The 15,461-nt window shown below is 34.0% G+C and overlaps 1 pseudogene; it reads left to right on the top strand.

The window, feature by feature from the left end:
• The first annotated feature begins 2,097 nt into the window (after positions 1-2,097).
• Positions 2,098-14,829, top strand: LOC125843151 (uncharacterized; annotated as a pseudogene).
• Positions 14,830-15,461: the final 632 nt, after the last annotated feature.

Here is a 15,461-nt window from a genome sequence, read left to right as displayed (position 1 = left end):
AATGTACCAGAATCTGTAATAAACAGAATGGAAAGAAGATCAAGCCCACTGAATGCACAGTGTCCCCTTAAGGAAATTATTCACCTCTAGTATTCGATTTTGATTTGGAATATGTCCTCCCAGGATAGAATGATCTCAATCACCAGTGTATTGATACCCAAACTTCTGGTGTCAGCGAGCCACTCAACGACAGTAAAGTACACGAATAAAATTTGTGCAGAAGAAGAAGAAATCATAAATTTTTGTAAGTTAAAAGTCTGAAGAATCACTGGTATTTATAACCAAGAAGCACTGGTTCCGAAAGGTTGCAACCTTTCAGAAACCACACGACCATTCATGAAAGTTTGCAACCTTTCAAACGGTCATGACTGTTCTTGAAAAGTTGCAATCTTTCAGAACAGTCATCTCCAACGGCGAGAAATTCAAATTAAAATGGGAAAGTGTTTTAAATGAAATGGGTCGCACAGATCCGAGTCGGGTCGGAAACGTTTCGGTTAATTAACAAAATAATTGAAACGTTTTGGTCATTTAATTTAATTTAATTAACTAAATAATTAAAACAAACTTTGTTCAAAACAATAATCTCTCGATCATAAGCCGAAGCCAAGCGATGACAGCGCAACGGGGTCCCTCTTTCCAACTCTTTTAACAACTGTTAGAAGTGTTTCTCTATTTAAATACTTTAATTTTCTTTCCATCACCAATGAGGGAGAAATGTATTTTTACTAAGGCATAAGAGAACTTTTCAAGTTCTTCCCTCTTCATCTTTCCAACATTTTCCATAACTCTTGCTATATACCCAACAAAACTTTGATCCTTTAGCGGCGGATGCTATGAGTAGAATAAATCGCGGCAATTTTGCCCATGGCCGAAACTCCATTAATGGTCAGATCAATTTCACAAGCATTACCATTAATATTAATTATTCTCCTCACCAAGAGCAATATATATTCATATCCCCTTCTTCTTCTTCTCAGTATCAAAACATGATACTAATCTCTTACATTTTCCCAGCTGTGGTTGAGCTTCTCCAACTCAAGTACCAAGTAACTAATACGTCCCCCTTTGAAATACACCCTATAAAAATGTATTTGGCCATCACGAGTTTCCTCATTTACTGTATTGCCTACGATGGTCAGATCAAATACATTTTGTCAAAGTTGTAATTGAGCAGTTGAGAGCTCCATTAATGAAGCTTATGCTAACAATTGAGGATGATACAGAAGCATGAAGAAGATGGACGAGATCACAATTTGGGAAAAGAAAAACTGAACTTCCATTCTTCATTCTTCCTGTATTTATACACGTATATGAAAAGATGGAAAATATCTACACCATGTGACAGCTAATCATCTAACCAATTGTAACAAACTTTCTACAACCGTCACTTTAACTAATCTACATACGTCAATTACATATAATTAGTTAGGGCCTAATTAATCTCAACAACCCCCCCCCCCCTCAAGTTGGAAGGGAGATACTTCCAGACAACTTGTGCAAAATGGCTGAGTGCTTGGGGCCAGTAAGACTCTTGGTTAATATGTCAGCTAATTGCTCTACAGTTGGAATGTGGTGAAGAGTCACAAGTCCCTCTTGAAGCTTATCTCGAACGAAGTGACAATCAATCTCTATGTGCTTAGTCCTTTCATGAAATACGGGATTCTTTGCAATGTGTATAGCTGCTTGACTGTCGCAAAAAACTGATATAGGTTGGGAAGGTCCCTCACCTAACTCATGAAGCAATCGTTCAATCCAAACCAACTCTCCAACCACTTTTCTTACTGCTCTGCATTCTACCTCTGCTGAAGAAAGTGAGACAGTCGTTTGCTTCTTGGATTTCCAGCTCACAGGACAATTCCCTATGAGTACTATATATCCACTTACTGACTTTCTGGAGTCAGGGCATGCATTCCAATTCGAGTCGCAACAGGCAGTGATAGTATAGTTCGGCTCTTTAGATAGATAAATCCCTAGTGTAGGATCATTCCTCAAGTACCTCAACACATGAAGGGCAGCTTTTAGGTGAGGCTCTCTTTGGTCTGCATTTGTAAAGGGTCAACTCCCAAAAGATAGCCTCGTTGCTCACCCCCACCCCCCAGATATGAGGGGGTTACACTTTGTTACAGGTGGCTCCCGCCTTAAATTACCTACTTCGCCGCCGTCAAGATGTCACATTCCGACAATTTTCACTCTTTCTTATTCCAGGTTCTTCATACAATCAACAACAACTTTAATTTCTTAAAATCTACAACTTGGGTCTTTCCATTTTTGTGTTAATTCAGCTAATTGTTTGTTCATACTGCAGAAAATTTATGGTTAAAATGTCGATTCACTCAACCCCATCTGGGTCAGCAATCCCAATTGATACCATTGTTGTGTGTACTCATCTAGTACTCTTTATTAGCCGTTGAATATCAATTCTTAAGATTTTCTTGGATTTGGTTTATCTAATTACTTGCTCCGCTTCAATTTGTTTGTTTGATTTTGACTTGACGCGAAATTTAAGAATAAGACGGAGAAAAATAAAGTCGGACAAATAAATTGAAACGAGGGGTTTAACTTTTTTTTTTGGGTGGTTGAAGCAGTTGGGTTGTGGGATGGTGGCATTGGACTACTTCGTTACTGTTGATTCTTATCCTAAGCCTGATGATAAGATTCGTAGCACCAGCTTTCAGGTCTAATTGATTTGTCTATGCTATTAATCTGAAAGAATGAGCTCAACTTGTTGTTTTTTAATTGGAATTTTAATGGATAATTTTGATCTGTATAGGTTCAGGGAGGTGGGAATACTGGAAACGCTATGACTTGCGCAGCTCGTTTGGGTTTAACTCCAAGAATTATATCCAAGGTCTGAATACTCTACCTTTGATTCTGCTGCTTTACTGCTCCTGCCACCGTTGTATCATTGATTGTCTTCCTGGAGGTTATTCTTAATTTTCCCTTCTATCCATGTCCAACCCTTCCACAATTATGTAAATAATATTCTCTACATTTCCCACAAAATTTTTTTTAGTACGTCGCGGATGACTCTCAAGGAAAAAGAATATTGAATGAGCTAGAAGATGATGACATTGATACATCTTTTATTGTGGTGAGCCAGCCACAGGTTAACTGTGAGAGTTTTTGTGCATCTTGCACTTTTCGCTTGTATGCGAGGATAATGTAGCTTGCAGAGTGCCTATTCAGTCAATTAAAATTTTTGAAGCATCAAATTTACCTCTTAATATCATATTGTTACATATTTCAGGTGTCCAAAGGGGGTCATTCAACAATCTCTTATGTCATTGTTGACAGTCAAACGTCAGTACTCAACTCCGTTTAATGCCATTTTAGTAAATGCTTTATAGGCATTTATTGAGCTCTCTCGGGTGATGACTGATGAGATGGATGATTTATGAGTACTGATTTTGCAAATTCATTTCGTAGACATATTCTTTTGATATACTATTTGATTTATAATTAGATATCTAGATCAACAACAATATTTAACTTAACACAAGGAATTCATTGTTTTAGAATATGTTATTTATTACTCCTTCCATTTCAATTTGTTTGTTTGGTTTTGACTTGACACGAAGTTTTATAAAGTAAAGAAGACTTAAATCTTGTCATCTTAAATATGCCATATTAGAAAGTTAGAATTGAAGAGTTGTCCAAAAAATGAAAGACACATTCTTTTTGAAATGGACTAAAAAAGAAAGTAAGACAAACAAATTGAAACCGAGGGAGCAATAGACTCAAAATACAACATACCCAGTGTATTAGTAGACTCAAACTGCAGACTAGTATTTACTCATAAGCAATATGTCCTGTGACTTGTTTTCCCCCCTCTTGTTTACTAATTCCTCAAGTACAAAAATGGCCTTTCTGCCATATGTCCAAGGGGAGAAAAGGTTATTTCTATCTTTACTGCATGTTGGTCCGTATAATTGGACAGATAATCGTTCTGTAACTTGTTCTGCTGAAGCTGATTTTTGTTGTATGCTATCTCAGGAAAACACGAACTTCCATCTACACACCAGGGTATCCACCCATGGTAGCTGATGATTTGCCATACTCGAGTTTGTCGTCTGCATTGGATGGTGCGAGGCTTGTCTATACTGATGGAGTACTTCATGAAGCTGCTTTAGTTGTGGCCCAAGAGGTAAATTTCATTGGTCTTCCTTGCTATTTAATTCTAGCTTCTGCTTGCTAATAGAATGTATTTACAGTCAACTTCTGATCATATTTCTGGTCTTCCACGAAGCTCCGGCAGACCAAGAGCACTGGACATAATTCTGTTTCTAGCTTTTGTTCCTAATGCCTCAGACTTGCTGAATGTTTTCAGCTATAACTGTATGCCTTTGGATCTCTAGTGCAGGCACATCAAAGGAGTATACCAATTGTGATTAATGCAGAAAGAAAAATAGAAGGGTTGGATGAGCTTTTACACTTGGCAACCTACATTGTTTGCTCAACCAGATTTCCACAGGCAGGCAAGCTAGTTGAATCTTCTCTGTATTTCGGTTTGTTAGCAATATTATTTTGATATAATATTTTTCCATCTATTATATATTTTTCATACTTAGTTGACCCCACTCTCAAAGAAAAGAGGATTAGACTCCGAATATTGATGGGGAGAAAGTGCATGGAGCTAAAAATGAAGTAGAACACACCAATGGTGGCCACCATCTGAAAAGTGTACAAAATTCAATACTAATACCAAAGATTATTAATTAAACAATTGAAATTATGGGGGTCCACATGGAACAATTTGTCGGCAAATTAAACAAGTAACTATTTTATACCCATAAAAACCCTCCGAACTATGTCGGACAACTTCCTTCAGCACTTAAATTATACATGCGTTTAAATACCCCTTAACATCTTTAAAGTAAATTAAATGCAACCCTAATGAATGACGTGACAAAGAAAGTGAGTTCACTCACCTAATAGCGTGTGACAAAATTAAAAAGGAAAGAAATTATAAAATCATACACATGACATTTTTTTTATAGGTCAATATACAATTAATATTTTAAATATTATTTTCTTAATATATTAATTTTTATTAAACTATATGAATTTTCTTATTTACCCACAAAAAATTTTAATTTTTTTTTCTCTTTATTTTATTGTCTTCAACTCTACAACTACTTCAATTTCACCATCTCTTTAGTAATTCACAAAATCCGACACCAACATTTTATTATTGACGTCAATTTCATACATATAAATTTTGTCGATTTTCATTGGAGCAATATATTTTTAAAAAATTGGATTTGCCTTTGAATCCCCCAGAACTAGGGTTCAAAATTTTGGCGCTATGTAATTTTTTTTTACTGGGTATAATATATGGGTTGTCTAAATAAAATTTTAAAAATTGTTAATAATAAAAAAAGAATAATGTGACATGGCATCCCATTAGGAGAGAGATAATGTTTTTTTTTTTGTGTCAAGTATATTTTGAGGAAAATATGTAAAGTTGAATGATATTGTAATCCTAAAATAAACATAAGTGATATTACTAGGTAATTTCCCAAACATAAGTGACTATCTAGGGAAATTACTCGTATTTCGGTTAATAGTTGTTACTTAGTTGACCCCACCCTCAAAGAAAAGAGTATTAGATTCCGAATATTAATGGGGAAAAGTGCATGGAGCTAAAGATGAAGTAGAACACACCAATGGTGGCAACCATCTGAAAAGTGTACAAAATTCAATACAAATGGAGTACTAAAGATCATTAAACAATTGAAATTATGGGGGTCCACATGGAACAATTTGTCGGGCAAATTAAATAAGTAACTATTTTATACACATAAAAATCCTCGTGAACTTGAACAGACAACTTACTTTAGTACTTAAACTACACGTGCGTTTAAATATTTCATTAACATTATTAAAGCGAATTAAATACAATCCTAAGAGATGACGTGACAAAGATAGTGAATTCACTCACCTAATAGCACGTGAAAGAATTAAAAAGAATATTTTTTTTATAAAATTATACACATGACAGTTTTTTATAGGATAATATATAATTAATATTTTAAATATTATTTCTTAATATATTAACTTTTATTAAACTATATAAATTTTCTTATTGACTCACAAAAACTTTTACTCCCTCCGTCCCATTTTATGTGACAACATTTGATCAGGCACGGAGTTTAAGAAATAAATGAAGACTTTGAAATGTTTACCAAATTGCCCTTTAAAAAGTAGACTTTTTTTTTCTCTCTCCTCATAAATGTATTGGAGTATTATTTTAAGATTAAGTGGGATCAACAAGGATAAAAAAGGAATTGTACCTTTATAAACTTACCATATAAGGAAATGTGACATTCTTTTTGGGACTGACCAAAAAGGATATAGTGCCACATAAAATGGGACAGATGGAGTAATTTTTTCTCTCTTTATTTTATTATCTTCCCCAATATAGCTTCTTCTCCATTGAAGCATTTGTTTCCTCTATCTTCATCTTCAACTGCTTCAATTTCACCATCTCTTTAGTAATCCACGATACCCAACACCAACATCTTATTATTGATGTCAATTTCATACATATAAATTTTATATGTTTTCATCGAAGCTAAAAAGTTTGCTGGTTCGTTGGACTTTGCAAAGGCGAAATCAGCAATTTTTTCACTTTCTGAATTCGTCGAAGAAGAGGGTGACCGATCGGAGGCAGTGATGATATATGTTTTATCTCTCCAGCGTCGACGTTCACCGAATAAGACGAAGAAAGAAAGAGAAATAGGAGGTGGGGCCGGATTGTTGTTGTTTTGTTGCTCCATTTAAGAGTTTCGAAGCTCACTATTAATGGTGTTTTAGGGAAGAGAGTGATGGCGAAGTGATGGTTTGGTTGGGGTTTTGGGGAATTTGGTGATGGAGCCTTGGGGGTGATTTGAGAGTTACGATGAAAGGAGTTTGGATGGTGGAGCTCGTTGGAAAATATGAAGAGAAAAAAAATAATAGTTAAGAGCTAGAAATGGTGAAGAAGAAGGAAGAAAAACAAAGTGAGGGGTGGGTGGGGGCTGAGTATGGGGGAAAATAAAAATGGATCCACATTTTTAAATTTTAATTTTAAAAAATGCATTTCTAATTAATTAATTAATTAATTAGTGTAGATTAATTTTAAGAAGTGTTAAAAAAATTTGATGAAAATAATTTAAAATTAATTAGTGACGTGGTGTTGACACGGCTAATTGTATATTGTATATAAATATGTCTATGATTTGGTAAACGAGAATGGTATATAATATAATAGAAGTAAGTTATATATAAATTATGTTGATAGATCATAGAAGAATAGATACACACTATTTCCCTTCTCCAAAGCCCTACACCTTAATTACTCTCAAGTGTTGTTTCAAACTTTGCTTCTTTAATGGCGGAGGCTATAAGTAGAACAAGTTATTTCCATGGCCGAAACTCCATTAATGATCAGATCAATTTCACAAGCATTACCATTAATATTAATTATTCTCCTCAACAAGAGCAATACATATTCATATCCCCTTCTTCTTCTTCTTCTCAGTATCAAAACATGATACTAATCTCTTTTATTTTCCCATCTATGCTTCAGCTTCTCCAACTCAAGTACCAAACAAGTAATACGTCCCCCTTTGAAATCCACCCTATTAAAATGTATTTGGCAATCGTGAGTTTCCTAATATATTCTTTTGCGTACGATGCAGAGATCAAAAACATTTCAACAACTTGTACAAACTATGCTAAAATGGTTGGGGATATATTTGGTTCTCTCGCATTGGCGTCTTTCTCATCTCTTCTTTACCCTCCATTTTCCTTCATTTTCTACTCACTCTCTATCTTATACTTAACACTTCTCAAAGCACAATTATATCGGCAATATCATAAATTCCTGAATTATTTAAATGAACCAACAACCACCATAATATATTCCGTGTAATTTCGTGGATGGTCACACTTGCTCAATTTTAGTAATTACTTTTCTAGTACGCACGTGAATGTTTTGTAGTTTGTGATTAGGCTTGTAATATTACTTGATAAAGCATTTCAAGTGATTTGGGACTTGTGGTTGAGCTACATTTTGGACTGACAAAATCTAAGCCCACATGAGTTGGTCCAGCCCATTATCTTAATGAATTACATTGTACTTCTGTTTTTAAATATCTGAATTTGTTGATGGTTTGGTAGAGAATGTTATATTCAAACACGAAAAATAAACATTAATAGTCTACTCTCCGTTTTATTTTATATTTGACACAATATTTAATTTGTTATAGAATTATTAAGATATTGACGTATTGATTATGAATTTATCAGTTCAATTATCAAGTTAATCATTGAGATTTGACATAAAAAAAATTCATTGAAATACACATAAAAATAAGACGACAAACTAAATAAATCTTATATATTACTCCCTCCGTCCCATTTTATGTGGCAACATTTCCTTTTTGGTCAGTCCCAAAAAGAATGTCACTTTCCTTATATGGTAAGTATTTAAAGGTGCAATTCCTTTTTTACCCTTGTTGGTCCCACTTAATCTTAAAATAATACTCCAATACATTTATGAGGAGAGAGAAAAGTGAGTGTACTTTTTAAAGGGCAATTTGGTAAACATTTCAAAGTCTTCATTTATTTCTTAAACTCCGTGTCCGGTCAAATGTTGCCACATAAAATGGGACGGAGGGAGTAGTTGACACTCACTATTTACTTGTCCATTTTTACTTGCCACATCTATTAAAAAAATAATATTTAATATAGTAATTTTATCATTTTATTACGGATAGAATTTCACCTTTTTCAAAAATATTAACTTTCTAAATAAAAATATATGTATCTTTTCTTGATGGTATTATGCTGAGTAGCGCAGCAACTTGGAGTTTGAGACGATCAAAATTTTTTTTACTGCCGTCTCCAACTTTGGTGTGCATCTGTGAAGGGTCAACTTCCAAAAGATAGCCTCGTTGCTCATCTCCCAGATATGAGGGCGTTACACACTTCCCCGCCGTCAAGATGTCACATTCCAACAAGCTTCACTCTTTCTTATTCCAGGTTCTTCATACAATCAACAACAACTTTAATTTCTTAAAATCTCTAACTTGGGTCTTTCCATTTTTGTGTTAATTGACTAATTTTTTTTATTATTACTGCAGAAAATTTATGGTTAAAATGTCAATTCACTCAACCCCATCTGCGTCAGCAAAATCAATTGACACCATGTTGTGTGTACTCATCTTGTTCTCTTTATTAGCTGTTGATTATCACTTCTTATGATTTTCTTGGATTTGGTTTATCTAATTACTCACTATGCTTCAATTTATTTGTCTGATTTTGACTTGATACAGAATTTAAGAATAAAACTTGACAAAAGTAAAGTCGGACAAACAAATTGAAACGAGGGGTTTAACTTTTTTTGTTGGATGGTTGAAGCAGTTGGATTGTGGGATGGTGGCATTGGACTACTTGGTTACTGTTGATTTCTTATCCTAAGCCTGATGATAAGATTCGTAGCACCAGTTTTCAGGTCTAATTGATTTTTATCTGCTATTAATAAGAAAGAATGAGCTCAATTTTTTTTATCTTTAATTGGAATTTCAATAGATAATTTTGCTCTGTATAGGTTCAGGGAGGTGTAAATACTGGGAACGCTCTGACTTGTGCAGCTCGTTTGGGTTTAACTCCAAGAATTATAGCCAAGGTCTGAACTTTATGTGGCTTCTTGTTGCCTATTCCTTTTTTTGCATTTCCGAGGTCTTTCCTAAGAGGTAGTGGTAAGGTCTTTGTATACTCTACCTTTGATTTTGTTTGATTCTGCTGCTTTACTGTTCCTGCCACCGCTGTATCATTGATTGTCTTCCTTGATGTTCTTCTTAGTTTTCCCTTCTATCCACGTCCAACCCTTCCACAATTATGTGAATAATATTCTCTACATTTCCCACAATTTTTTTAGTAGGTCGCGGATGACTCTCAAGGGAAAAGAATACTGAACGAGCTAGAAGCTGATGACATTGATACATCTTTTTATTGTGGTGAGCTAGCCACAGGTTAACTGTGAAAGTTTTTGTGCATCTTACACTTTTCTCTTGCATGCAAGGATGATGTAGCTTGCAGCGCGCCTATTCTGTCAATTAAAATTTTTGAAGCATCGAATTTACCTCTTAACATCATACTATAACATATTTCAGGTGTCCAAAGGGTGCCATTCAGCAATCTCTTATGTCATTGTTGACAGTCAAACGTAAGTACTCAACTTTGTTTAATACCATTTTTAGTAAGTAGGCGTTTGACCATGCGATACCATATCATGATATGGTGTCGTGAGATGGAATCAGCGTTTGGACATGTGATTTTACGTTGATTCTATCTCATGATTCCATATCATGAGAGGTGATACCATATTCTCCAAAAACCATGATATGGAATCACCATATGATTCCATATCATGATTTGAGATATTTTAATACAGTAATTGATTCATGGGTTTATATTTTGTTAAAACAACCCCACATTTATATCTACTAACTATTTGTTTCATATGTAAATAAAATTTATAATCACATCATTACTTTTTAAAATTTATTATTCTCACAAATATAAAATTTATTATTACTTTAAATTTGGTGAATATAAATGATAAAGTAGAAATTCATTTGGTGAATATAAATAAGAACGAAGGGAGTAATACTTTTTTGATTTTTCATAATAAAAAAAACATCTTAATCTTATGACTAAGCATAATATTGATAAAAGTCAATTTTCATTGGCGATGCCGCACTTTCTTAATCTTAGTATTCGCAAAATGTTGTTCATATGACCGAAGAATATCAAGTCCAATTGATTGAGGACTTGGGAAAATTTGATCAATTAGTTATTAATATTTAGTCAAGTGGACTAGTTATAATTTTTTTGATTAAATTTTATTAGAAGTGTTTTTGACTCAAACTTGTGGTAACTTTTTAAAATTCCGTTATTCAATAATATTTAATTATTGATTTTTCTTGTAAATAGTTAGAAGTCAGTGATGTTTGTTAATTTTTATCTTAGTGTATTTAACTTCTAAGTTAATATTTACTCACTAATGTATGGTTTTTTTCTACTTTATAGGTTATTTGTAAGAGTAGTTGAGAGATATGAGCATATCAAGTACAATTTATGTTCAATTTTTTAGATGAAACAATTACTTAAGTGAAGAACAAATAACTTTGTAATAATTTATTATGCGATTTTATAATTTTTGTTTATTTGATAAGATTGAATAAACAATTGGGGCTATTTTAATAGTTTTACAACTTATGAGATTTTTATGTTTATGAGAAAATATACAACACAAAAATTCCATATCGCATGTCCAAACAAATCTTCAATTTCATCTCATGATTCCATATCATGATTCCATATCGCATGGCCAAACGGGCCCTAAATGTTTTATAGGCATTCATTGAGCTTTCTCTTGGGTAATGAGATGGATGGTTTATGACTACTGTTTTTGCAAATTCATTTTATAGACATTATTTTGATGTATTATTTGATTTATAATTAAATGTCTAGTTCAGCAACAATATTTAAATTACCCACAAGTATTTACTCATAAGAAATATGTCCCGTGACTTCTTTTTTGTCTCTCTTGTTTACTAATTCCTCAAGTCCAAAAATGAGCTGTTGGCTATATTTCTGTTCGAAATTTCTTTCTGCCATAAGTCCAAGGGGAAAAAAAGGTTGTTTCTATCTTTACTGCATGTTGGTGTAAGAATTATTATTTATTTACTATTAATTATTTCTTACTTATGGCCCAAGTTTACTTGGAATCAAAGTAATACCATAAACAATATTTAATAAGGAATAGATTTCGTCCGTACATTGGTTACTTGATGGACGTATCAGATTAAGTCATAACCTCTATAAATTGGTTCTCCCTCCACCCATTAGGATTACCACATATTCTCTACATTAATTCCATCGCTGACGGTTGTGGTAACATAAAGTTAGGGCAAGGAGGTAGAAACCAATTTACGACTAACGCTTCCGCTTCTCTTTGTGATGATGTCTTCCACATCAGGTATGTGCCTCCAACATTCTCTATGTAAAATTATCATGTTCAAGATCCTGAAAGTATTTAATCTTACAGTTGGTCCGTATAATTGGACAGATGATCGTTCTGTAACTTGTTCTGCTGAAGCTGATATTTGTTGTACGATATCTCAGGAAAACGCAAACTTCCATCTATACACCAGGGTATCCACCCATGGAAGCTGACGATTTGCCAGACTCGAGTTTGTCGTCTGCATTTGATAGTGCGAGGCTTGTCTATACTGATGGAGTACTTCATGAAGCTGCTTTAGTTGTGGCCCAAGAGGTAATTTTCAATGGTATTCATTGCTATTTAATTTGAGCTTCTGCTTGCTAATAGAATGTATTTACAGTCAACTTCTGGTCATATTTCTTGTCTTCCACTAAGCTCCGGCAGACCGAGAGCACTGGGCATACTTCTATTTCTAGCTTTTGTCCTTAATGCCTCAGACTTGCTAAATGTTTTCAGCTAAGTGGAAAAAACTGTATCCCTTTTGATCTCTAGTGCAGGCACATCAAAGGAGTATACCTATCGTGATTGATGCAGAAAGAAAAATAGAAGGGTTGGATGAGCTTTTACACTTGGCAACCTACATTGTTTGCTCAACGAGATTTCCACAGGTAAGCTATTAACTCCGGTAAACTGACCTTCGATGATTTAGTTGTTGCACCTTTTGATTGGAATTCAATGGATCTACTTAAGATTAATATTGCCAGGCAAGTTTTAGTTTTTATGGAAAATTAAATTTGTAACTCACTCTCTGTCTCACGTCTAGTAATGTGCTTGTCCAAAATATTTATAGCAACTGTTGCAAATAGAATATCTTTTTCCCATTGTTGTACCATGTAATCATGGAATAGAATTGATTTTGGTATGATATCTTATAGAAGTGAACGTCATCCTTTGCTTCCTGGTTTCATTGAGTTATCGAAGTCCCTTTCCAGTCTTTCATAAGTTTAAAAATGTAAAAATTGAATAAAGCCGAATTGTCTCTCAGATATGGACCGACGCTCCTTCTATAGCAGGTGGACTAATTTCCATTCTTTTGAAGTTGCCAAGTGCCAAATTTGTAATTGCTACATTGGGTGAAAATGGCTGCATAATGCTAGAAAGAGCAGAAACTGGTATGCTAACATGCTGCTTACTCTTGCCATGAAAATACTTTACCTCGGCAATTGAAGTGTTCTGATAGACATAGAATCAGCCATTGATTCATAACATGAATTTAGTATCTTTGCAGGGGATATCCAACCTGAAGAAGTTGATATTGATGACTTGTTTGAAAAAATGAAGCAGAGTATTGATACTACCTCAACTCTGCCAACATGCAAAACCTCGGTACGTAGTTTACCCTACAGTTGTGAAATTTTCTTGCTCAATGTAGAAAGAAAGGTTGATGGCAGTGCACGTGAATGTCAATTTCTACTTGCATTGTTTATAGGTTGTAGGATGAAACTGTAGGACTTTATCGATGTATTCAGGCTTACGAGATGTTTACAGCTTCTGTTCTTGTACTTCATCAGCTTCATAAGTCAATTACTTATATGGAAATGTCCATTTAGGTTATGTGCATCTCTTGTAGGTTAAAGATGAATAGCCCCCTCCTGTTTTTGAGTATTCATGCAACTTATCACTCTCATATTAGCAAACTTAGATTTTTATAATAGATCTCTTGATGCTTCTAAAGAAATTTAAGCTAGAGTAGTTAAAAGATTATTTGGTATTTGATAACTTAGCTCAAAATATATGTTTTCTTCTAGGATATTGCAAAGCTGCATCCAAAAGGGATTGGGACTGTGTGTGGTAGGCTGCTGGTTGGAACAGCTGAAAAGATACCATCCTCGGAAATAGTTGACACAACTGGTGCTGGAGATGCATTTGTTGGAGCAGCTCTTTATTGTACGTGAAATTATAGTATAATTAGTATACTATGTGTCTTTTGTCAACCGCAGTTCTTACTTTAGTAGTGTGGCATCTCCGCTGTTCTCCCTATGCTTGTTGTTGCTAGGGATTTAAAGTTTCTTAACATTTCCTGTTTGAATTATATTTCCATGACGTCTGTCTTGGTTCATTTAGTAGGCGAGTATCAAGAGACTAGATCATGCTGTTGTGTGGTGTTATTTATGTCTCTGTCTTATGGTTTTCCTTGATGTATTTGCAGCTCTCTGTGCCAATTTCCCACCTGAAAAGATGCTGATGTTTGCTTCACAAGTGGTAAGTAAACATGAAATATACTTTATTTTAATGTTGGGCTTAATATCATAGAGGAAGGGTAGTATTACTGATACAGTAAAAGTTAAGACCGTGAACCAGAGGTGGATGTAACATACTGATATCGGGTTCATCTGAACCTAGTACTTTCAATGCAGAGTATAATTTATATGAAAAAGTCCATGTAATTGCAACAAATAGTAGATATGAAACCATAACTTTAAAGATATAACATGTTCAATACTTAACCTTATATTGAACTCATAAAACTAACATCCTTGATCCGCCTCAACCTTGAACCTGGAGATCACGGATTCAAGTCACGGAAATGACCTCTTGCATGACAGACTACGTACGACAGACCTAATGTAGGCTCACTCATTCTCTAGGATGCTGAGCATAACGAAAGCTTAATGGATCGGGCTATCCTTAATAGTAGTATTATTAATATGGATTGATTGCAGGCAGCTATTGGATGCAGAGAGTTGGGAGCAAGAGCTGGCCTTCCTCATCTTACCGACCCTCACTTGTCACCCTTTTTAGCTGAGAAGACCATAGAAATGAAGTATGTTTAGATTGCTCAAAAAGTAAAAATCATCATATATATTCCTCTCTTCGCTATATGATTTTTGTGTTTAGATACATAATTAAGTTAATTTAATGAAAAAAACCCAATAATTATATGATCATCTATGAAATTTAGTCAGTCTTGGTAACAAATTTCCAAATAGTTTTGTAAGTCATTTTTGGGTGAAGTTTCATCATGTGTTTGGGCATAGATTTTGGGAGAAATATTTGACTTTTAAAAAAATATGATTTATACTCATAAGTTTTAATAATTATTAAAAATACTCATAAGTTTGAATTATCATTTTATAATGAATTAATGATCATGTTTTGCAAAAAGTCATGACAATGAACACAATTAATATGAATCTTCAAAAAGAGGAAGAAATCAAAAGGAAAATACCATTGATTTGTATACGAAAAACTATTATTACTATTTATTATTGGAAGTGATTTTGGAGAGTATGTTTGGATAAAAATGGGATAAGGGTCTGAAAAATACCCCAACTTTGGTCGAATTTGTTGTTGCGATACTAAACTTTCATGAGGACCTATTACCTCCCTAGACTATTTTAATATCGTATTTTAAACATATATATTTGCCCAGGTGGACATAAAAAATAATGTAAAATTATAAATA

The sequence above is a fragment of the Solanum stenotomum genome, chromosome 10 (assembly GCF_019186545.1).
Source record: "Solanum stenotomum isolate F172 chromosome 10, ASM1918654v1, whole genome shotgun sequence".
Taxonomy (NCBI): domain Eukaryota; kingdom Viridiplantae; phylum Streptophyta; class Magnoliopsida; order Solanales; family Solanaceae; genus Solanum; species Solanum stenotomum.
Note: the sequence above shows the minus strand (reverse complement) of the source record. Positions and strands in the feature narration are given on the sequence as shown.